Raw genomic sequence first — 25,033 nt, forward strand, 5'->3', positions numbered from 1 at the left:
ATTCATTTGTGGGTCTTTTTCCAGTTTTCTTGAATCAATAAAAACAAATCAAAGTGTAAAATTTAGAATTTGTTCATTATTCCTGTTGCATACACAAATGTGTGAATTTGCAAAATGGCTACTTTTCATGTGTAGTCCCTAATACAAACACACTGATATGAGGGCAAATCATACAAACCCTCACACAACAAATAATAAAATAAAATACAAAACAATGATAAAGACAATAGATAAAAACACACTCTCTACACCATGCTGCCCTTTTTTCAACCATTACTTTCGTTACATCCAACACACCTGTTTGCAGAGGCAAACTTTCCATTAGGCAAACCTAGGCAATTGTCTAGGGCCCCGACCAAATCTGTCCTTCCTCCAACTGTCACATCAGTTGTGGTAAAGAGAAAAACATAGGCTTGATCTTAATTTGTCACTACTGTATCTAAAGTAATAGAAGATATGAGAAAAAAACACTAAAACAGCACCAAAACACAGAACTCTAAATCTATATAGGCCTAATCACTTTGGAGGGCACCATGTTTATATTTCGGCCCAAAATGCCCTCTTTCTGGTCTGAACAGGTGACCTCTCAAATCTGCTAAATCTAATTTTCAGAGCACGCAAATGGGTTAACTACATTTAAGAAGGTAGTCCTTGGGACACACTTCTACCTTAAAGAAATGTGAAAGAAAACAGCAATATAGAATGTGAAATATCCCCCCATTACAGGACTGTGTGGACCATTTTATGAATTTGTACTTACTGTACAGCTTGCTTTAAATACATTCATTCCAGTAATTATCTTGCTACTCCTCAATTCAGTATTGCTTTAAAGGACAAGTGCACTATTTTGAACATTAAACCCATTTTCTGAATTGTCTGCAATAAAATAGAGTGGTCCTCGCCAATTTTTTGATGATGATGAAATAAATGTTTAGGCTGGTTTTAAGATCAGATTTGGTTGTGCCCATTGACAGCCATTACAAAGCCAGTTCAGATAAAATCCAAATTAGCCTAATAACGGAGACAGCAGCAAACAAAAAATAACGGTAAGGACCACTCGACTTAATTCCAGACAATTCAGATTTGTTTTCCCCAAAATAGTGCACTTGTCTTTTAAATATGCCATGTCATGCAAACACTAAGAGCATGGCAACAATATAAAAAAACAAAGTATAACTTCCTATAATTCAGTCAAACTGACCTTTGCTGATTCGTTTAACCCATCCCCACCTGAATGTCACACTAACTGCCCATATCTATTTCACTACACATGGACTCACTTCATTTACTCACACCCATCTCTAAAGAGCAGAAGTATCATGACAATGGACCCATCAAAAGACACCACCACAGGTAACAACACAACTTTTCTGATTTCCGTAAGGTTAAAATTACACAATATACAGGTATGAATAACGTGAGAACAGTTGAAAGGGGCATCAAGTCATGAGCTAAATCATAATAGTTCTTTCATATATTATTCAGAAAAAGTTGTGTTTTCAATAGGGTATTGCACGTCTGATTCTGAACTTAACTGTAGAAATCTTTCCAATTTAATGAGCTGTCTTTCTGAAAATGTCTGTATAGCCAATTAAGTCATAGAGATGTATAAACATATTTTCTAATAATTTTATGGAAGAACACTTGGCCAAATGCCAGGAAATAAGTGAATCGCATGTCTGCTCATTTGAGTACTTCTGTTTAATTGGTTTACTGTATATATATATTTATATATTTAAAGTACTGTATGTAAAATTCCAAATGCATGTGACCCATTTAGCAGCAAGTATTAATCTCGCATCACAGTATAGACATTTTGATCCAAAATAACTTGCTGTACCATTACTTGGTTGGGCCATAAATGGGGGTATAGGAGACAAGTTTTTAGGGAGGAAGAGTGACAAATACGCTTACTCTTACTGTTGAATTATCACTGCAACACTGACTGTGTATTTTGTATCCTCAAAGTAATTGCTCAATAGGAGATAAATTTGCTAAAATCTGGTTGCAGAGTATTTTTGGTTGGTGCCTTTCATGCCTGTCATTATAGGGTAGTATAGAGAAGATACTAGGAAGTAGTTGAGAGAGAGAGAGAGAGAGAGAGAGAGAGAGAGAGAGAGAGAGAGAGAGAGAGAGAGAGAGAGAGAGAGAGAGAGAGAGAGAGAGAGAGAGAGAGAGAGAGAGAGAGAGAGAGAGAATTACACTGTGGATTAAAACCTACAATCCCCAATGTGCACATAGTATAATATATTCATGCATCATTGTACCCCCTTTTCACCAACATCTTTCTTTTTGCTAGCTCCACAGACAGGTGAGGTGACATATTCTGACGTAATCTTCATTAAGACAGGAAAAGGAGAACAAAATCAACCCAAAAGTGGTGAGTCTATTCTTCAATAATGGCTGTGCAATGCTGGACTGGCATACATGGCATTTTCTCGGTCGGCCCTCAGGGTCATACTGTATTCATTGCTGTTGTTGTTTTTAGTTTCTTTTGGAGACAGGCATGCTATTTAGATGAGGCAGCCAATTGAACCATTTTTAATATGGACAATGGACTGAGCCAATCACTATATTGTATAAAAAATAAGGGGGCCGTATGAGGGTCTGGTCTATGCCAAAAATGCTCGGGCTGTTTTGTAGTCCCAGCCCTGTGGTTATGACACTATTTAAAATGGGTTTCCAATGTATTCATATTTTTTTCAACCCAGTCTCCCATCCTAGTGTGTCAATTGTGTATATATGACTCCTTATATTAGGTATGACCAGACCAGGCCTCAATGTATGAGCCCTAAAGGTGCCTACTAAATTTGTCTGAGTTTTAGGACACGGATAGATAATACAATACGACACCTTGCGTGGTTGTTTTTGTTTTTTTCTCTCTCGCTCTGACAGGTGAGGTGACATACGCTGATGTAGCTGTCATTAAAAAAGGAAGTGGAGAGCAAACTCAAACTGACAGTGGTGAGTTAAACCTTGTATCCCAAAAGTGATTGTTGCCAGAAATAATCAGAGCCATTCTGAACATTTGATCACAATCCGGCCATAACATTATGAGTGAAACTATCTTAAAGCAAACAAACAAACCAATGTAGCTACTAAAAACAAAACCTCCTTGTTGGAGATTAAAAAACTAAAATGTAATACAATAAAATATTTTCAAATCCAAAGGCCAGTGAAACACATGTTAGAGAAGCAGAAAAATAAACACTCTTTCTTTAAGGATATCAATAGACATTCTAAGGGCCTTTCCCATTACTAATCTCTACCCTTATCCCTACGCCTTTCCCATGCCCCTCGTGCTTTCCAACAAAGCTGTAAGGTGTAGGGCTTGAAACGCAACCGCTACGAATTGGGATACCGCTTCAACAATCATGGAATGACACTCACAGCTGTGACTAATTTCATGCATTAGGTTGACGTTAATTTTTTTTCATGTGTGTTTCACTGAGAAAAGGACACATTAGGACAATGTTAAACTTAGTACAATGGAATAATTATTACCACTTTAAAACCGTCCATTGTGGCAAAAATACTTGAACTTGTGAGCTGTTGTGGGTGCCGCGGCTTGCCGCCAATTTTTAAATGTATTCGCAATGCATTCAGGGAAACCTATCGTAGCCCTCCATCGTGTAGTCTGGTGTCGGAAAATCTCCGCGTGAAGGGGTGGAAAGCCCTTCGCCACGTCCTACCCAACTGTCTGGACGTGAATCAGGACGCCACTACCCCTGCACGTGGACGTGCAATGGGATTCACTGTAAAAGATATTAATAAGCAATAAAAGGAAAATTTTATCACTCTTTTCATGCCTGTTTCTGCTCAACCTATAGGTCCACAGACAGGTGAGGTGACATACTCTGATGTGTCCTTCCTTAAACAAGGAAGTGGAGAACAAAGCCATCCCGAGACTGGTGAGTCACCTTCTCATTAAAAGACAGCAGTTGAATTACTGCTTTGATTTCAAGGATTGTCAGGGGGGACACTGTGGCACAGTACTGTGCCATGTGGGACCCACTGGAGTCTGGTATTATAAGTTTATATATATTGCTTTATATATATAAAGCAATATATATAAACTTATAATAATAATAATTGGCAGCAGTCTACGCTCCCATCTTAATTTTTATATTCATTTGTTTTCATATATTTTTTCTTACTGGGACATTTTTTTAACCAATATTGCAAATTTGGTACGTTGCAAATATTGCAAATTTGATTATCAACCATGTTGCATTCTCTCCTATGCTGGACTGAACTGACTATGTTAAGGAGGAGGTAATGTCACCTATGCTGAGGTCAACGTTCCAAAAAAGGGTAAGTGTTATTCTTTACTACCTTACTTTAGATTTTGCCTGACATTATTGAAAGAGAAATCTTTGTTTTTTTGTCAAGTAACCTTATGCATTTCCTGGTAGCCCCTTAATGCACGCCGTACCTCCTCAGGCACCCTGTAATAGGTAGGCTATTGAAAGTTAACTACTACAGTACTACACTACTATGACAGTGCACGGGGCCTTTAGTAATACACTATGACTTGGTCATTGCCCTTCTGGTAACAGCTCATTTATAATGCTGTGTCTTAAGGGGTTAAAAGAGCACTCTGATTACAAACGTCCTTACAAAGGGCCTCTGGTTTCCAGCGAGCCCTACTGTTTCCCCCAGTTGTTATACATACACTCCAGGGGAGTATTGAATTTACCTCCATCTGTCATCCTCCCACAACTCAAAGGACTAAATTCCACTCTAAATCTACTATTACCAAGGCAAGGGCCCCTGGTAAAGGGTGGATTTGAAGTGCAATTTAGTCCTTTGAGTTTAGAGAGTATTCTGGCCCTTATGTCCTAATACGTCCCTGATGTCATTACAAACTGGCAAGTTCTGGGTTACTTCTGTGAATTCATTCTGTAGAGGTCTGTTGTCTGACTATACATATATTTCTGCCCCAGCCAAACCTGACAATGATGACTCTTCACTGACTCCAGATCCAGATAAGGAAAGCCACACTTCAGTGTCTCTGAGATGCACAGTTCTCCTACTCTGTCTCTGTTTTCTCCTGCTGGCCTCTACTATTGCGATGACAGTGCTCTGTAAGTTCGGCTCTCAAGAAAACGTATTTAGTGTGTCCATCATCTTTGAAATGTTAATATTAAATATGTTTCTGAACAGAGTAAAACTGACAATTGTTTTCTGCTGTCATGATTCATTACAGATACATTGATGTCTAGAACAAACACAGGTTAGTACATCATCTGTGCGAGCCAAAATATGCACTTCTTTCATGCTATAGATATTGGTATATCTACGTACACATGTAGTCATGACTAGTTAGTGATCCACCTTAATATCCACCAGTTGCAAAGGCGTTGTAATGCAAGTATTTGAGCTATGTTAGGTCTTTCCAGTTGTGTAGTGGTATCCATTGACTTCATCAGCGACCATTACTGTAACTGTAACTAGAAGACCGGACATTCTTTGAAAGCATAAATTGACACAAAATGGGCAGGACTTTATAAGGTGGATAGACTGGTGTTTTATTATTGAGGCTGTAATATGTTGCGTGTTGAAAATGTAGCCATAGTCTGAAGTCAATGTTGCATGTGGCTTAAGGTCAGATTAGACTTCAGCAACTGCGAGCGTGAAAAGTCGCGTGGGAGTGGCCACGAACCAATTTTGTATTCATGCATCTGCGAGCTCTGCGAGGTCCGAGGTCTCGTTGCCAGCCACATTTGAAATTGCGCGATTAGGCTACTTTCACTACATTGTAAGCACTGCGGTCATTATTAAGCAATGTTGCTTTCTATCCCGGTTAGCTAGGTATTTTCACACAAATTGCAAAGGCAATGCAGTGGTATCATTATTTGACATACCCAGTCTGTTTTCACGAGCAGAAAATGCAAGCATGTAAAGACAGTTGATTCTGCCGATGTGTGTTTACATTCGGTGGAGGAACGGTAGTAAAACCGCAGGCATTGTGCCACGAGTGTTCAACTGATGCATTGTTTGTTACTTAGCTTAGCTTCGTGTATTTACACACATTTACACAAAAGGCATTAATAAAGTTTTTAACAGAAAGAATACAGCTCTGCTCTCGCAAACTACTGGCATTGCGCTGCCACAAGAACAGAACCAGGAAGTAGCGAGCCTACCAATCATAGTGCCTTCTTGTCTTTTTACTCCGCGTCCGTCCGACGGATAGTTAGAATTTTTTCGAGGCGCTAGACGACGGGCGCAGAGCCTCTGAGAGGGGGGCGTGGACTCGCATAGACAGAAAACGGACGGACGCAGATTCTATGCGAGCGAAGCATAAATCTAGCTTTAGGCATCCTGGTACTGTTCCTACATGTGTTATGGGTGAAGAGACCACATTTCATAGATCAAATGACCTTTTCTTTTTTGTGAAGACGAAATGGGAAGCACAATGACAAAATGGGAACCCATTTCTATTCACAGGTACAAAACAGCAAATGCAAAGACTACTGGACAAGTATGACAACATCACCATTGAAAAAAGAACGGTGGAGGTCCAACTTCTTGGTAAGAACTACAAAAATAAAATGGCATGTCCGCACACTTGCTCCCGATTTTCTTTTCTTTAACAACCTGGAGAAGGGAGACCACACACAATCTAGCAACTGGTGAGGCGGGGATTTGAAGATGAACCCTTTGATTCCAAGAACAGCTTCCTAACCATTAGATAGGCAACTGCTGTGTACCTCAGAGATTAACTTTATGTAAATTGAAACAAGGTTCCTCTCAGTATGTATTAAATTTCCTTACCCAAGATATTGCGCAGAGGATGGACATGCTGAAAGTGTCGTATGACAACGCCACAGCTTTGACAAGAACTTTGGAGGACAATCTGACAGGTAAAAAGGCATACTGAATGTGAACGGTGTAGACATAACCAGGGTTGCCAGATGTGTCTGGTGATTTCCAGCCCATTTCTAAATGCTCAAAAACTAAATCCCAAATCTGATTGACACCATTTGGCTGCTTTTCGCAAAACCACACATGAGGACATTCCGGTTTCCTCACGCAACCATGATGTCAGTAATCATTCCTGAAGGAATGAGCCAATCAGAAGTGTCCGGGTAGGATTTTCCATAGATGGGATATGGCTCTTCTCCCTCCTGTCGTTCAGCTGTGTCACAAGTCCAGTTCAATGTGAGGGCTTGAAGGGGCACATCAGTGAAGATGAGGACAGATTGTTTATCCAATCACATGCATTTTTTTTCATAAAGAAAATCAGGATTTTTTATAAGATATAAGATATAAAATCACTCGAAAATGTGTTGGTTGTGGAGGATACCCTGATGGTATTGTTAAGATGAAGAAAAAAAAAATACTAGCTGGCGAGTCAGCTTACTAAATCCCGCCCAATTTGAACTAAATCCTTTTGATTACTATGGTCATAAACCTACAGAAAAGTCAGTCTAGTACCATTTTCCTACCCGCAGATGGTCATCCAAAGCAACCCAATTGAAACTGCCCATTCTGGCAACCCTGGACATAAATGTTGTTACAATAAGTAACTTACAAATGCTGTGTGTAAATACTGTAGAAACCGTCTTCCTCTCCGAATGTATTATTTTCTTTTCAAGACACTATGCAGAGGATGGACATGTGGCGAGAGAGAGAGAGAGAGAGAGAGAGAGAGAGAGAGAGAGAGAGAGAGAGAGAGAGAGAGAGAGAGAGAGAGAGAGAGAGAGAGAGAGAGAGAGAGAGAGAGAGAGACTTTATTAATCCCCAAGGGGAAATTGAGTGCCACCTGGTCATACACACAACACATAACAGGAAGACAGGACAAGTACATAATAAATAAGAGCTAAGAAAATAAATACAAACAGTCCATCATAAAAACACACAAAGAATCTCAACAACATTATAAAAACATTAAAAATTCATTCAGCAGCTATTGTTAAAAATTCTGATAGCTGCATGAATAAAAGATCTTCTGAACCTTTCGGTGGAGCATCTAGGTAGGAGGAGCCTTTGGCTTCTGCCACTTTTCGTGATCAAGCTGAACAATGGGTGGTCGTCCATGCTCAGTACACTTTTCATTTTCCTCATCGTATGGCAATGCTACTGCTTAGGCAAAAACTTTGGAGGAAAATCTGACAGGTAAGACAGACAGACAGACAGACAGACAGATAGATCGATGATTTTACAGGTGGTTATCATTTTCTGCAGAATTTTTATTGACATTTATTTTACTTTTTCACAGAGGCTACAAAGAGAAATGTCAATCTAACTCAAGAAAACAAAAATCTTCTTGAAGGTGAGATGTGAGATTACACATTTCTGGTAAATGTTCTCATTAGTTGTTCCATTAAGCTGTTTAAAATCATTCTGGTGCTCCAGAGAAGTGTTTTTCAAAGAGGGGGCCAGGGACCCCTGAGGGGCCGCGAGGGGGTGCTAGTGGGGGGTGGGGGCGGCCGGTTTCCATATGACAACAAAGCTTAACAATCAGAGCCATGCAGAGGGGAGTTACGCGATTGGAGGACCAGGAATTAAATGGCAGCCCCTGACTTTCAGCGAGATAAGGTTGTTCCTAAAGCGGCTGTCTTTCCATAGACTCAACATAGAACCACCACATTAACAGCCAAAAATAAGGACTAACGAACTATACTGCGGGGTAATCACCACAAATATGTAAACCATCAACTGTCTCGGTGGTGATAATCACAACAGTTTTAACATCTGTGATGTTTACTGTATCTGAAGTTATTACTACGAACAGCAAGTCTTGTCATATTCCCTGCATTGCATCGCATTGCATTTGCTGTGTGCTACACCCACTACTAGGAACTAACATTCGCAACGCTGAACAGTACTGAGAAGCTAAAACAGCTAATTTTGCTAATGAGGAAGTCGGCCTTAGCACACAGCGGAGATTGCCCGACTCTCCCCTCTGTATGGCTCTGTTAACAATATTCTAAACCAGTGATACTGACTTTTCCTCAAGAGCCACATTAGGAGAAAAAAAATCAGGAGGAGAGCCGCATGGAGCGGCGCTCCACCAACCCCCCCCCCCCCCCCCCCCTTACTTTTCAGGCCCCCTTTTTTGGGGGGGTGGGGGATTACATCATGATAGTGTTGGTCTCATTATACATGGTTGTAGTATTATTTATGCAAATTATTATTATTATTAGTAGTAGTATTCAATTATACTAATCAGCAAATGCTGTTAGGCCTCCTAGCTCACTTTTAAACACTAAAAGACACCTCTGCTGAAGGGCACATTTACATCAAAGAGCAATAGGGCAGTTCAGTTAAACCTGGCGCTGACAGATGGCCAATACATGCAACCAGAATCAAAACCAACTCAAATACAGAGGGACGCAGTTTTTGCTGTTTCTCTCTCTCTTTCTCTGGCGCTGTCAGCCAGCATATTTTTGATGGCTGATGGCAAAGCACATTAAAGTGATCGGGAGTTTTCCCAGTCCAAACCATCGACGTGGCCCACAGCGACAACTAATTTTAACTTTTTTTTGGTCACTTCTTGTGTCTTATTCTTGCATTAATATCAATAAAGTTGCAACCGCCAGCTGCATCATAGTGGATTAAATAGGTCCAGAGCCCCTTCCTAGAAAATCTGTGGTTCTACCATGTAAGCAGCATAATTCCCCCCTACCCCTCCCACGTGTTTCAGAGGGTTTGGCCCAAGCCTCGTCTTTTTAAATCACACTGGCGCGAAACAGAGCATCAGTGACGGAAAGCAGAAAGAGGCTGGCGGAACGGAGAGGGCTAAAATTAAAAAAAGGAAGGAGGTGGCAGCCAAATGTGCCAAATTAACTGACATCTTCTCAAGACAAGCTGGTAGGTTACTGAAAGAGATATAGATAATTGGCCTGGTTGTGACTGTTATCATATAACGTGGCGAGTGTTTGCAACTGTCAACATACTGTCAACTTTTAAAAATGTCACAATGTAGGCTATAGGATGATATGCTTTAAAGTGCATTCCTATTTCCGTAGAAGAACTGAAAGCTTGTTGCTTTACATGCCAGTTAACCATTTTGATAAACAGACTGCCAAATGCTTCATCACGCTTTATTTGTAGCCTACCACCAGCGTGCACAAACGCAATAGACATATTAGACTATGCAAATAGGCTATAACGTGGCGATGTTTGCCATGTCAAATCAACTGTCAACTTACTGTCAGCTTTTAAAATGTCACAATGTAGGCTTTATGGCCTATGCTATGGTTTAGAAGTGTATTCCTATTTTCATAGAAGAACTGGAAACTTGTTGCTTTACATTAGGCTACATTCCATTTGATGAAGAGAGTTGCCAAATGCTTCATCACGCATTACCTTGCATTACCACCGGCGCACACTATCAGTTATTAACGCAATAGATAGGCTATATTAAAGAGGGGGTATTACATTTGTTGTTAAATAGCCTATTTGTTATTAAATGCATGCCAAACATGCTGTTTAAATCATTTGTAAGTGCTGTATACCAATATTGCTCTTGGTTCGCGCGCACGGGGACAGTTTAGTTGTCTTTTAAAAAATTAATTACTGGAGAGTTTGCACGTTCTATCCGCGGAATCAGCATCGTGAAAGCCCTCAGCGAATGACCATTCATTGTAATGTGAGCTGAGCCCCTTCACGCCCGCGGGAATTGATTCTATCAAGTTGCAATGCCACGAATACATGCAGACACGTTCGCCTACATCCCGTGCTTGCAGTGTGTATCCTCAAGGAACGGAATCCTGACATTTGCCGTTTTTGATAGACAATTTCAAAGTCACCGTCATGCTTTAGCTCCTCTGCAACTGTAGCCTATTTCGTCTCGCTGTTACAGCATGCAGCATTTCCACAGGTGGGCAAACATCAACTCAATATGAGATGTCTTCTTTAGCCTATGGAATGCTTTCTAGCATCAGCGCAGCAGGCACTGATGATCCAGATGAGGTCAGGAGTACTGAAGGGCCAGGTAGAGGAAGAGAGTTAGTCAAAATAGATGTTTATGATGATAGGCCTATAAAATATGGCATAGTCTACAGAAGAAAACCATGATTTGTGTAGATTCAATCGTGTAGATGATTTAACAAAGCCATCATTAAATAAGTAAACAAATAAGTGAAAGGATAGGCTGTTTGCAGAATGCAGTAGGCATGGAGCCCAGGACAACAGTGGAAACGGGTATCAGGATTTAAGATGAACTAATTGCTGAAAATGCATCAAAATAAGACCAAATGAAATAGGCAACCACTGTTTAATCAACAATTGTCTATGAAGCCTACATTACTTTTTAATTGTTAATTAAAATCGTTAGGCCTACATTTAATTTAATTGTTAAATTTAATAGTAGGCCTAGGCTATAGGGAAGTCAGATGCTAAGAGATAGGCGTGCATTTTGTCCTCCGTATCAGAGTGGCCTGAATTTGAATTAAATTCCCGGACTGGGAAAAGGGTCCACTCCGGGTCTGGCTGATGGATAGACCTCCGGATCGTCATTCACATTGTAACGAGGACGGAATTAAAAGATTGGCTGAAGAGTTATTGAGTTTGTGAAGGATGATTGCCGAATGCTCAGAAATTATAATAGGCCTACATTATTTCTGATGCTCTTGTGAACTTATTATTTATAAAAAATACAATATCGCCGACAGCACTGAGTTCTATCAGCTGTCAATCAATGCCGTGCGGAGAGAGAGAGAGGGAGAGAGAGAGAGAGAAAGAGAGAGAGAGAGAGAAAGTACAAGTTTCCAATTTGCAGCATTCCAACGCGACTCCACGTCACATGCTTTATTCGCGGTCTGCTTGCCTTCATTGCCCATTTGACAGCGCCAGGTTAAACTGAAAATGAACAGCGATTTGCGATGTGATCACCAACAAAGCAATCTGCGCTAGACAGCTACACCAGTCGCACGTGCACACACCATTCACAATGTATGATGGAATTACTCATTTGATGGACATGACAACATATTGGTCTCTGCCATTGAGTGGCGTGACGTTGTTGTGAAGGATGGTTGCCGAATTAGGTTAAAGGATTTATCCGGAGTTGGAACAAGTTTGCCTCATTTTTGCATGTTTGGGATGAAATACAGTCACTCTAGAGCAAAATCAAGGCAAAAGGATGGGTTTTGAGAAACTTTGGGGAGCGTACCTATGTTCCCACGCCCCATTGGTCCCACAGCCCATTGGTCCCACAATCCATTGGTCCCACGTCACTAAGACTTTTTTTCATTTTTTAGGCCCATTGGTCCCACAGTTCATTGGTCCCACAGCCCATTGGTCCCACATTGCTTTTTTATTTGAATTTTAAGGCCCATTGGTCCCACAGCCCATTGAAGTGTTTGTGATGTGGGACCAATGGACTGTGGGACCAATGGGCTGTGGGACCAACGGACCTAAAAATAAATAAAAAAAATCTTAGTGATGTGGGACCAATGGGCTGTGGGACCAATGGGCTGTGGGACCATTGGGCCTAATTTTGAAAAAACGCAAAAGTCTTAGCAATGTGGGACCAATGGGCTGTGGGACCAATGGGCCGTGGGAACATAGAGCTGACCCCAAGCTTTGATAATATCACGTTAGCCTTGTTAGCCATATCAGTTATGCAATATGATAGAATGGGGGCATCATATCTCGGCGGTTACACACATTTCAAAAACACAACATTTTTAAGTCTTGAACAGCTCAAAAGAACGTCACACGTACCTCGTAATATGTTGAGGGTATCCACACATAAATCGAAGTGTCCGAAGCCCTTCATGTATTCTTGAAAGGTCTGCAGAATGTGTTTTGTGAAGCCACCTTGACAAATTATGTACAGTTACGGTCAAGCCAACTTTTTGACACAAAAGTCCACAAAAGTAGATTGCCGAGTGCGTCGCATCATCAGCTGTGGTTATAATCGCTCTGGAAATAATCATAGCTCTGTAATAAGCATGGAGTTAACACAGTTGAGGTGGACAAGTTTTTGGGTGGTATTGTAGATAGTATTAATGTGAAGGGTGTAGGCATACCGAATTATGTGTTAGCCTAGGCTAAATATTATTTTTGGTGCTTTTGTTTGAAAAAGACCTTGTGTCATAACGGTGACCGCAATTTCCTCGGGTTACTGTTGTTGCTGGAACGACATTGCAAAGTTGGTCCTGGATCAACATCTGGTTTGAGTGGTTATCTATGTCAGATTTCGCACCAGTAACGTCTTCTGTAGCCTATGATCAGTTATGCAGAAGTGCCATGCTGTTACAAAATACAATTATTCGTATTTATAGTTATTAACTGTTGCCATGGTGCCGGAGTGTATGGCTGCCTCTGCTCACTGCTCCCAAGGAAAGTTTACTTTTTAATTATTTTTAATCACTTTGCAATAGTTTCAATTTTTCTCCTACCATGTGTAAGGCTATAATCACGTATGGAAGACAGGCCCTTATGGACATTCGCCAAAATATGGAAATAAGCATGGAACATGGCAGTTTTCACCGAGAGTAGAGTTGTTTTCCTATTTGTTTACCTTGGTTACCGAGGCATCGGAGGAAAAGGGGGAAAAGAGCTGGAATTCTGGTGAAGCATCGATCCAGACAACATCGCCCTCCGCTTCCATCTATATTACTGGCCAATGTGCAGTCGCTAGAGAATAAACTGGACGAATTCAGCGCTAGACTGCGATTTCACCGCGAAGTCAGAGACTCATATCCACTCATATCCACTCAAGTCAGAGAGTCATATCATCGCTTTCACTGAGACGTGGATGGAACCCACTGTGAAGGACTCTGCTATTCTACCAGAGGGATTCTCAGTTTTTCGCCAGGACAGAACACCTGGATCAGGCAAGACTAAGGGTGGTGGTGTGTGTATGTTTGTGAATAAGCGATGGTGTGAGGATGCGCATGTAACATCAGCGGGCTGCTCTTCAAATCTTGAGTATGTTATGGTTAGATGCAGACCTTTTTACCTACCACGTGAGTTTGCTGGAGTGTTTATGACAGTTGTCTATATCCCACCTCATGCCGACTGTACTGTTGCACTGTCTGAACTGTATGAGGTTGTTGACAGATATGAAAGCCAGCACCCAGAAGCGGCCTTTGTCGTCATGGGGGATTTTAACAGAGCTAATATGAAGAAAATGCTGCCGAAATACCACCAGCGTATCTTGTCCGACTCGAGGCGAGAACACGCTAGATCACGTCTACACGTCTTTTAAGGGTGCATACAGAGCCCGCCCTCGTCCGGCATTTGGCAAATCAGATCACGCCTCAGTGCTTTTACTCCCTGCTTATAGGCAGAAGCTAAAATCTGAGCCACCGGTGACTCGCTCTGTACAGCGCTGGACGGACGAATCTGACGCCGTTCTGCACGACTGTTTCAGCACAACAGACTGGGATAGGTTCCGCTCTGCCTCTGATAACATCAACGACTACACAGAGAGCGTCACTGACTACATCTCCAACTGTATAGATGAAGTTTCCCCAACCAAAAACCATGGGTGAATGGGGAGGTCTGCACAGCTTTAAGATCGCGGTCAGCAGCCTTTCAGTCTGGTGATGTTGCAGAATATAAAAGTACACGTTATGAGCTCAGAAAAATCATCAAGTCGGCTACTGTAAGAGGCAGTACAGAGAAAAAATAGAAAATTACTACAGGGACTCAGATAGCAGGAATATGTGGAAGGGATTAAGGATAATCACTGACAACAAAGACAGAAACGCCTGTTCAGATCAAGGCTCTGCCAATCTTGCTGAGGAGCTGAACTCCTTCTATGCCCGGTTTGAATCCAACATAAAGCCTGAAGTTCTGCTAGAGAGTGACTGCTGCCCCATCCAGCTATGTGTGACAGACGTTTATACATCGTTCAAGAAAGTGAATGTTCACAAGGCTCCTGGACCTGATAACATCCCAGGTCATGTGCTTAAAGCCTGCGCATCTGAATTAGCTGATGTCTTTACAGATATTTTGAACCTCTCACTACAGCAGTCTGTTGTCCCTGCATGCTTCAAGAGGACTACCATCATTCCAGTCCCTAAAAAATCTACAGTGAGTTGTCTGAATGATTACCGACCAGTAGCTCTTACACCTGTAGCCATGAAGTGCTTTGAGAGGCTTATCAAGATGCATATCACATCATCTATTCCTGCTGCACTTGACCCACTTCAGTTCGCCTATAGGTCAAACAGATCAACTGATGACGCCATTGCCCTTGCACTAAACACCGCTCTTACCCATCTTGATCACAGTAACACCCAGGGCTCTAAATTAACACACGCCAACACGCCAAACACGGGTGAAAATTAATTTTGGCTAGTAGAAAAAAATACCTACCCGCCAATTTGGCTAGTTGCGCCGGAGTACCGTAAATTATGAACGGTAAACCGCTGCTCTGACGAAGGTTAGACGGCGAGATTTCCTACATTACCCATGGACACTAGCGTCACGACGTAGCCTCCCACCGTGGGCTTTCCAGTGCCAGTTTAGATTGCCAGTGCAGCGAGCGGCAACTCCATGTTGCGCGCGCCAGGATTGAAAACATTTCAGACGACCAGCCTTCTGTCAGCTACACTGCGCTCACACTATTCTGACAGTCAGCTCTCCTCCTAAGCTCTCGTCGCTTTCGCTACAACTTTTTTTAACGTCACTACTGCTGTTATTACTATATGAACCTTGCTGTAACAGGCTGCATTTTGGAAGCAGCGAGGCCCTCACCGTTTCAATGACAGGACTAACGCATATTATACATAGAGCTACTTCTGTTCTGTAGGCTATGTTTTGTGCGAGTGATGAGAATGTGGCGGGGGTTAGAGCAATGTTCTGTGTGTTGATGAATGCTAGTAGTAGCCGAATTGTAACCGTAATAACAGTGACGTTAAAAAATGAGTGGTTGTGGAACGAAATAGCGACAAGGGCAGAGGAGGAGAGCTGACTGTCAGAGTAGTGTGACCGTAGCTGTCAGTTCAGTTGTCTTCTGAAATGTTCCGAGTCCTGGCGCAAATACGTTGGAAAGCCCACGCCGTCGAAAAGAAAAAAAAATGCCAACGACGAAGCTGTGGAAGTAACAAAGGAAGCGAAGATTCCCGAGATATTATTTACTTTTAGTTAAACTAGGCTTCTTGTCATTTTGTTGCGCTCCTCCTCTCTCCTCTCCTTTTCCTTTCATCTCTTCTCCTTCCTTGGGGTGTGCGTATGTGAGGTTTTGAAGTGTTTGGCTGTGTTCTTGGTTACTGTATGTTAAAGGTCTGTTATGTGAGTGGCTTGTGTGATGTGATTCTGCTGTTTCCAGAGGAATTGAAAAAAAAAACTAATCAAATTGATTAGGCCTAAGTAATGAAAGTAAAAAATAAAGTTATAAAATAATGAAAAAATATATAGTATAAAATATGCTTATTATGTAGGCATATAATAGCTTATGCAGGTCTATTGTGTAGGCCTATCTGTGTTGTAGAAATAGTTGAACAAAATGACCATAATTTAAACAAATAACTAGCCTAATGTATAGTTTATTTTGGCGAGATAAAAAAAAAAATGGCTAGTTGAACTTCTGTTTGGCTGGTAAGAAAAAATGTCCACTAGCCAAATTGGCTGGTGGTGGAAAAAGTTAATTTAGAGCCCTGGTAACACCTATGTGAGGTTGCTCTTTATCGACTACAGCTCTGCCTTCAACACAATTATTCCATCCAAACTAGTGTTAAAGTTGCAATCTCTAAACCTTAATCCTTCACTCTGCAGCTGGATTCTAAACTTTCTCACCGATAGGCCTCAAGCAGTGCGACTGGGCAAGTTCACCTCCTCCACAGTCTGCCTCAGCACCGGCGCGGCCCAGGGATGTGTGCTCAGCCCCCTACTCTATTCCCTTTTCACACATGACTGCACAGCCATTCACAATTCCAATATCATCATTAAGTTTGCTGACGACACTACGGTAATTGGCTGCATCACAAATGGAGATGAGTCGGCCTACAGGGCTGAGGTGGCGGCATTGTCAACCTGGTGTGTGGATAACAATCTACTCCTGAATGTCAGCAAAACAAAGGAGTTGATCGTGGATTTCCGGAGGATACAACACCAGCCACACCAGCCAATTTACATCGCTGATACTGCAGTGGAGAGGGTTAAAAGCTATAAATTCCTAGGAGTCAACATCAAGGAAGATCTCAGCTGGTCTCATCACATCAATTGCATCACTAAGACGGCTAGACAGCGACTGCTTTTTCTGAGACGGCTGCACAGATATGGAATGGAGAGTAGGATACTGGCCAACTTCTATCGCTGTAAAATAGAAAGCATTTTAACTGGTAATTTCACAGCCTGGTATGGTAACACCACTGCCCAAGACAGGAGAGACCTCCAGCGAGTCATCAAATCTGCTCAGCGGACAATCAAATCAGATCTACCCAACATCCAGGATCTTTACAATCAGCGGTGTCTGAGGAGGGCCAAACGAATTATAGCTGATCCGCACCACCCCAGCTACACACACTTCACCCTTCTACCATCTGCCCGGAGATACAGGTGCTTACGTGCTTACACCAGCCGACTCATAGGAAGGAATCCACTCATCACATCTCCCCTTTCTCCAACCTGCCATTTTTTTTTTTTTTTTTTTGCAGCTTTCAACTTTTTCAACTTTTTATATATATATTTTTTCCTACTTTTTTTTTGCCTTTTTAACATTCTTTTTAACTTTTTTTGGGACTCCCAGAGCAGGGAAGCTTTTCATTGTATATATACGTTTCATATATGAAGAGTTCAGATGCAAAACCCCCTAAGTGCCTTTTCAGAAAATAATATTAATTCATTTTTATTCACTACAAGCTATCACAATTGCATATTTTTATATTTTATTCATGTAATATAACTATTTATATGTATTATCAATTACATGAATGTAAACCAAACCAACAACTGGGTTCTTTGAAAATATAGAAGTGCAGGTGTGGTGCAGGTCAGAAATGGAGTTAGGGGGGTTTGCATCTGAACTCTTCATATATATACACATGACAAATAAAATATCTTGTATCTTGTATCTTATCTTGTATCTGTTCACTGACAGGTTATGTTTATGAATTAGTTTTGGTTTAGGCACAGTTCCACATAGTAGCCACTGTAATAGCCTACCTAGCCATAACCAGAGCCGTATACCACCGTGACGGCACTTGGCATGCCCGTTAATTTTTGGAATCAGACCTAGAATGGGCTAACATACCAGATGTTGATCCATGACCAACTTTGCGATGTCGTTCCAGGAACAACAGTAAAACCCGAGGAAATCGTAGTCACCGTGCCCAACGCAGGGCGCCCCTCCAGCTGTTTCGCTCGCTATCATAGTCGACTTGAACATTTGGTGATGTGCATCGCAAGGCACAGAGATGTGCACGAACAAGCCTACTAACTTTGGACAGAGAGCTTCGAGGCGGCTGCTCAGCTTCGGAATGTAGAAGTGAAATGTAGCCTATTTTCTTCCAACCATTATCAGCTGTCAAACTGGAGCGCGCCACCCTAAAATGCAGCGGTTTGTTTAATTGTTCATCAGTGTGTAGTGGGCGAGACCGTTACAGGAAGTAGTTCGACTACGCCACCCCCGGGGGTGGAGCCCCCGGAGGAAATGAATTAGGGGTAGTTACAGATACCCCGGACCAACACACAATGTACCCGCACAATAGATTACCAGGCAAACACAGGTTCGTGCACAATGGAGGCAGAGACAGTGGTGACAATTAATAATTCAAATCTTTATTATTCTTTGCGTTATAAAAATATATTTCTCACTCTTTGTAATAAAATATAAAAAGGTACTCACAATTCACAAAGTGCAGTGGGGTGGGTGTGCTGTCGCAATCACCCGCAGATAGATAAACACTTGCCCCAAAGTATGTTCACGGTAACAGTAAAGTGCAGGGGTGGGTGTGCTGCCACCACACCCGCGGATCTGTAAACACCGGCCCCAAAGTATGTTCACTAATTCACAATAGACAACACACCTGGTAGGCCTAAGGCCTTAGAACCCACACTCAGGTTGGCAGACTTTGCCACTAGGGGCTGGCACGGCTAACACAATAGGGCGAATGGCACACCTCAGGATTAACAAAAGAAAAAGTAAAGAAATAGTTCACAACAAACAGAAATAATTCACGGCAAACAGAAACAACAAGAAATCAGCAAACCATGCAAAATAAATCAAAATCCAGTAAATACATGCAGTTAAATAAGAAATTAGATAATTGGATGAAATAATGAAAAAAGGAAATTAGGCACAGCAAACGAAAGTAAAAGAAAATCAAAACATGAGGTAAACCAACCCCAGAGGCTCAGCTCAGTGCAGTCCCCTAGGTATCCCCACACTCACTCGTCACTCACACACACACACGCACACACACACTGTGGAATGGCTCACACACTAGCTCACACCGAGCCGAGCGCCCACACGCATACACACACACACACACACACACACACACACTGAACTAAAGCGCGCCAACGCACACACACGCACGAATGTCCAATTTCCCGAGGCCGGAGCAGCAGCCGAAATACGGGTTCCCGGCTTCCAGAGGCACCACACAACCGGGGCTAAAAGTCGCCGCTCGTGCACCTAAACGCGTGGTGTGTCTGACCACGGCCACACGGATACAACCTGCGAGGGAGGAGGAGAGCGTTAGCCAAGCTAGCAGGACACCCACTATCACACGATTCTGCTGCCGAGAGGTTACCTTACCCGGAGATGAGGGTGCACCGATGCGCGATTCTCACAGTCGGAGTGCCAATACAGAGGTACACGGCCGAGGCGCCGGTAGCGACCACACGCTGAAACCATAATAATGGCCGTCGTTAGCAACCATGGTACGAAAACAAACAGTCAGGGCTGGGTAAAGGCACAAGCTAACCCACTATAATACATACCGGCGTGCAGGAGACGGGAAAGGCGCAAGGTAACCGTTGGTATTGTCCACCGAAGTCCTTGCCAGTGGAGAAGCAAGAGATCACTCTAGCCAAGTAAGAGACGCCAAGTTGGAATCACAACCTATAGAACAGCAGACGCGAAGTTAGCCACTAGCTGCTGGCTAGCACATAAACAGCGACAAGAAATGGTCCACATACTCACGAGGACAAGAAATGGTCCACATCTCCTAGATCTGAACTGGACACCGCACTCCTCTCGACGGCGAGGGGAGAAGCAACCACAGCATTCGCCGGTGGCGATGAAACGCGCAAAGGGGAACTTTGCAGGCTTACCGAATACTAGCCACTGGCAGTGTTTATGAAGAGACTTCCCATAAGCCTCTACGAGCGGCGTGGTGACGTGTGCCGCAGCGTCAGACTTCCCTTAAAGGAGCAGCGCTCCATTACAATCGTCCACAAGAATGTTTACTTTTAGGAAAATAAAACACGTTTTGAAATAGTCTAGGCTAGAGCTACTGTTTGGAGCCATAGGCCTACTTCAACCCTGTAATACCAACTCGAGTCATCCTGCACGTGAGACCGCTTGCTCACGCAGCTTGGTCTAGGTTGTCAATCATGCGGGCAGAGCGAGAGAGAGGTGGGGGGTTCACTTCGAGATTCCGCAGTTGAGCAGCCGCCTCAATTCTCTCGGTTCAAAGTTGAACGGAACAGTTAATAGGCTACACCAGTGTTTCCCAACCACTGTGCCGCGGCACACTAGTGTCGTCAGGTCTGCCGTGGAAAATTCTTGGGGATTTTTTATTTATTATTATTAATACATCGTTATTATCAGCAAATAATGCCTATGTCATTTTCTAGTAGCCTAAGTCTCTTTTCCATTGGGTTCCGCGTTCCGGTGCGGGCTTTCTAAATATTCATGAGAGTCGGCGGGGAGCTAACGGCACTGGTTTGTCCCGCGTTTCCATCTAGCAGAGTTCGGTAACGTAGGTAAGCCTACAGTTTAGGTGAGCAGTCGCAGTCGCCCTGAGTGGGCACGTGAATACAGGCTTTCACGCCATGGTAAATAACACAGGAAAAGGAGTCCTCCTCCTCCAAACGACACCAGTTACTCATTAACCATTAGTCTTGTGATTGTAGGCAATTGGATATTGAGGTTGGACTGTATTTTAGCCGTAGTAACTGTATAGCCTACTATAATTCCCTCCGTTGCATATGGTCAAAGTGCATTTGCAATTCGGAAGCAAATCATTGGATAGCAGACATTCCGTCAAACAAAACTACTTTCGGTGAGATGTTTACCATACTTCAGACTTCTAATGCGCTCTGTCCTCTTGTCAATGTTTAGCCTACCATACTATCACAGCGTGCACACTTTTAAAGCGCTCTGACCTCTTGTCGGCATGGGGTCAGCCCAATGTTCCCACGGCCCATTGGTCCCACAGCCCATTGGTCCCACATTGCTAAGACTTTTGCGTTTTTTCAAAATTAGGCCCAATGGTCCCACAGCCCATTGGTCCCATAGCCCATTGGTCCCACATCACTAAGATTTTTTAATTTAATTTTAGGTCCGTTGGTCCCACAGTCCATTGGTCCCACATCACAAACAGTTCAATGGGCTGTGGGACCAAGGCACCCACTAGTTTGACGCCCTCTCGATACTTCACATGGTAATCAAACATTTCAAACAAGCGATTTAAGGTTAGTGTTAGGTTTAGGGTTAAGGTTAGGGTTAGGTTTAGGGTTAAGGTTAGGGTTAGGGTTAGGTTTAGGGTCGTATGATGTAAGCGGTAAGTACCGAAAGGGCGTCGAACTAGTGAGTCCCGTGGGCAATGTGGGACCAATGGGCTGTGGGAACAATGGACTGTGGGACCAATGGGCTGTGGGACCAATGGGCCTAAATAATGAAAAAAAGTCTTAGTGACGTGGGACCAATGGGCTGTGGGACCAATGGGTTGTGGGACCAATGGGCTGTGGGACCAGTGGGCCGTGGGACCAATGGGCTGTGGGACCAATGGGGCGTGGGAACATTGGTACGCTCCCGTCGGCATATTCAGTTGCATATCGGTCGCCCCGTTTCCCTTCTGTTGCAGCGCATCCAATTGAGTTATCAAACTACAAACCCCAACTCCGGTGAAGTTGGGACGTTTGGTAAACAGTGAATAAAATCAAAATGCTATCATTTTCAAAACATTCAATCTATTCATTAGATGGAGAATAGTGAAAAGACAATATATGAAGTGTTAAAACCGAGAGAAAAAAATATTGTTTTGGGGGACATATGTACTCATTTCTAATTTAATAAATGCAACACGTCTCAAATAAGTTGGGACGGGGATCAGTGAAATTTAGTAAACATCCAAATAAGATAAAACAACAAAGAAGAACATTTCAAAATGAATAGTACTGACGGGCAATATAGGTGTCCAGGTATAAGATCATCACAGAGAGGCTGAGTCACTCAGAATTAAAGATGCAAAGGGAATAATTACCATAGTTATTACATACATTTTTGAATTCCCTTTGATTTACCACAATTGAGTGTATATAAGACATATTTTTGTTATTAAAATCATTGTATACGTTCATGACATCATGAAATATATATTGGCTGTAGTCTCACTCTAGCATTCCAGGAATTAGAGCTATTGAAAATTGACCATATTAAGAATGCTTAATGCGTGCAAATGATACAGGGGTGTAACATTCTCCTAAGCACCTGAGCTCACTTGAAATAGACCCAGAAGACATGGGAAACTGTCCTTTGCTTACAGAAGTCAGCAGAAGTTGTAGAAGTCCATTCTTTTTGACAATAATAGAGCATTGCACATCCTGTGCTACAGTGAAAATGGACCATCCAACTTGTGTTAGTGCTAACTTCAAAAGTCAGCCTCCATGATGGCATGCGGGTGCAGTAGTGCCTTGGTTAAGATCATCTGTAGAGTTAAATACAGGGGGTCAGCCCAATGTTCCCACGGCCCATTGGTCCCACAGCCCATTGGTCCCACATTGCTAAGACTTTTGCGTTTTTTCAAAATTAGGCCCAATGGTCCCACAGCCCATTGGTCCCACAGCCCATTGGTCCCACATCACTAAGATTTTTAAATTAATTTTTAGGTCCGTTGGTCCCACAGCCCATTGGTCCCACAGTCCATTGGTCCCACATCACAAACACTTCAATGGGCTGTGGGACCAAGGGACCCACTAGTTTGACGCCCTCTCGTTACTTCACATGATAATCAAACATTTCAAACAAGCGATTTAAGGTTAGGGTTAGGTTTAGGGTTAAGGTTAGGGTTAAGGTTAGGGTTAGGGTTAGGGTTAGGGTCGTATGACGTAAGCGGTAAGTACCGAAAGAGCCTTGAACTAGTGAGTCCCGTGGGACCAATGGGCCTAGAAATTCAAATAAAAAAGCAACGTGGGACCAATGGGCTGTGGGACCAGTGGACTGTGGGACCAATGGGCTGTGGGACCAATGGGCCTAAAAAATGAAAAAAAGTCTTAGTGATGTGGGACCAATGGGCTGTGGGACCAATGGGCTGTGGGACCAGTGGGCCGTGGGACCAATGGGCTGTGGGACCAATGGGGCGTGGGAACATTGGTACGCTCCCAAATACAGTGCTGAATGGTATAAATGGGTTTTTAAACAGCATGAAAAGCCACTCATGCATTATATTTTGAAGGGAGATCTTCGATTACTGCCACATAGTAAGGTCAAATTGCATTCTCTACTATGCTTTAAAGATGGCCTCTCAACGTCATTTGATTAATATTGCTGTGTTCCCCATTCTTATTGAATGTGTTACGCGTTGGTCCTGTTTTAAAAAACGTTCTGGTTGCTTTGTTTCAAGCCGTTTTTGCAAGCCAGCAAGGTGGCTCGTGGAGAAACGAGAGGGTGTTCCGTGTTTCTCGTGGAAATGCGTCTCTGATTGGCTCACTCTTCCTGCTCTCGTGGAAATGCGTCTCTGATTGGCTCAGTCCTCCTGCTCTTGGAGAGAATGTAATGGGAAACAGAGTCGCCACTTCCCCGGGTGGTACTGCACTATAGGGGCGCCAACGGAGGCGTGCATGCTCCATTCAGGGCTGTGTTCTTTCGACAGCGACCCCTAGGCGAGCTGCAGGCACGGAGCAACCAGAGTGGGCTTGCTGTATGGATGAGGCTTTGTGCTGTGTGTGTACCTGAGAGTAGCAACCAGCTCATAGCTAAGCTAAGCTAGATTTCGGGCCACCAGACGTTGCTTGTATTGAAAACAAGCAGAAAAAAAATTACTCGACATGTTTTTAGAAAAATGGGTCGACATAAACCTTTGTGGGCAACGCCTTCTTTCGACGTGACAAAACACAGAAAGGCTTTCGTGATTCGCTCGTTTCTCTGCATTATTTATGTCAATTGGGAAACACCGGGAAACACAGCCAGGCGAGGTGACGCACCGCTATGAGAGCCTTGCAAGTGAGTTTAACTTGGGGTGACCGTCCGATCTTCAAAAGGAGTGAGTAAAACTGTGTTTTATCGGAAGTTGGCCTTTAACAGTTTGGCTCCATCATAAGGACCAGCAGGTGATAAAATGGTGGGCTTTTGGTCAAGACCTGTCACACTGTAAGCACTACAGAAAGGAAAACATTGCAAAACATGACAAGGAATACACCCACCATTTAAGCTGGTGAAATCATGTCCAAGGTAGGAATTAACACTGTTTTTTATATAAAATCATCTCATCGGTTAATGTATTTAACTGTTAAGTGTTGTCTTTTGTTTTGTTTTTAAGTCTTCCTCGACATTTGCTGCCTTTTATTGTCCCCGTCCCAACTCTTTTGAGACGTGTTGCATTTATCAAATTAGAAATGAGTACATATGTCCCCCAAAACAATATTTTTTCTCAGTTTTAACACTTTATATGTTGACTTTTCACTATTCTCCATGTAATGAATAGATTCAATGTTTTGAAAATTATAGCATTTTGATTTTGTTCACTGTTTACCAAACGTCCCAACTTCACCGGAGTTGGGGTTTGTACTTCCAATCCATTGCAGTTTTCATGCTCTGTTGCCATACTTATTAAAAGCATAAAGACAGTCGTGATTTGTAGAGGCTCGCGAATGAGGAAGCAATCCGTAAACCACACATAGCTAGGAGGCTTAGACCCTTTTTAAGACCCGATACTTCAGTTTGTGATACAAG

The 25,033-nt window shown here is 42.7% G+C and overlaps 1 long non-coding RNA gene across 1 annotated transcript; it reads right to left on the reverse strand.

Annotated features, from left to right (window-relative positions):
* Positions 1-18,668: 18,668 nt before the first annotated feature.
* LOC134437732 (uncharacterized) lies at positions 18,669-20,300 on the reverse strand. Its single transcript, XR_010032466.1, has 2 exons — positions 20,060-20,300; positions 18,669-19,978 (listed from the first exon to the last, which is right to left on the reverse strand). It is a non-coding gene; the product is annotated as an uncharacterized LOC134437732 (long non-coding RNA).
* Positions 20,301-25,033: the final 4,733 nt, after the last annotated feature.

This window comes from Engraulis encrasicolus, chromosome 21 (assembly GCF_034702125.1).
Source record: "Engraulis encrasicolus isolate BLACKSEA-1 chromosome 21, IST_EnEncr_1.0, whole genome shotgun sequence".
NCBI classification, from domain to species: Eukaryota; Metazoa; Chordata; class Actinopteri; order Clupeiformes; family Engraulidae; genus Engraulis; species Engraulis encrasicolus.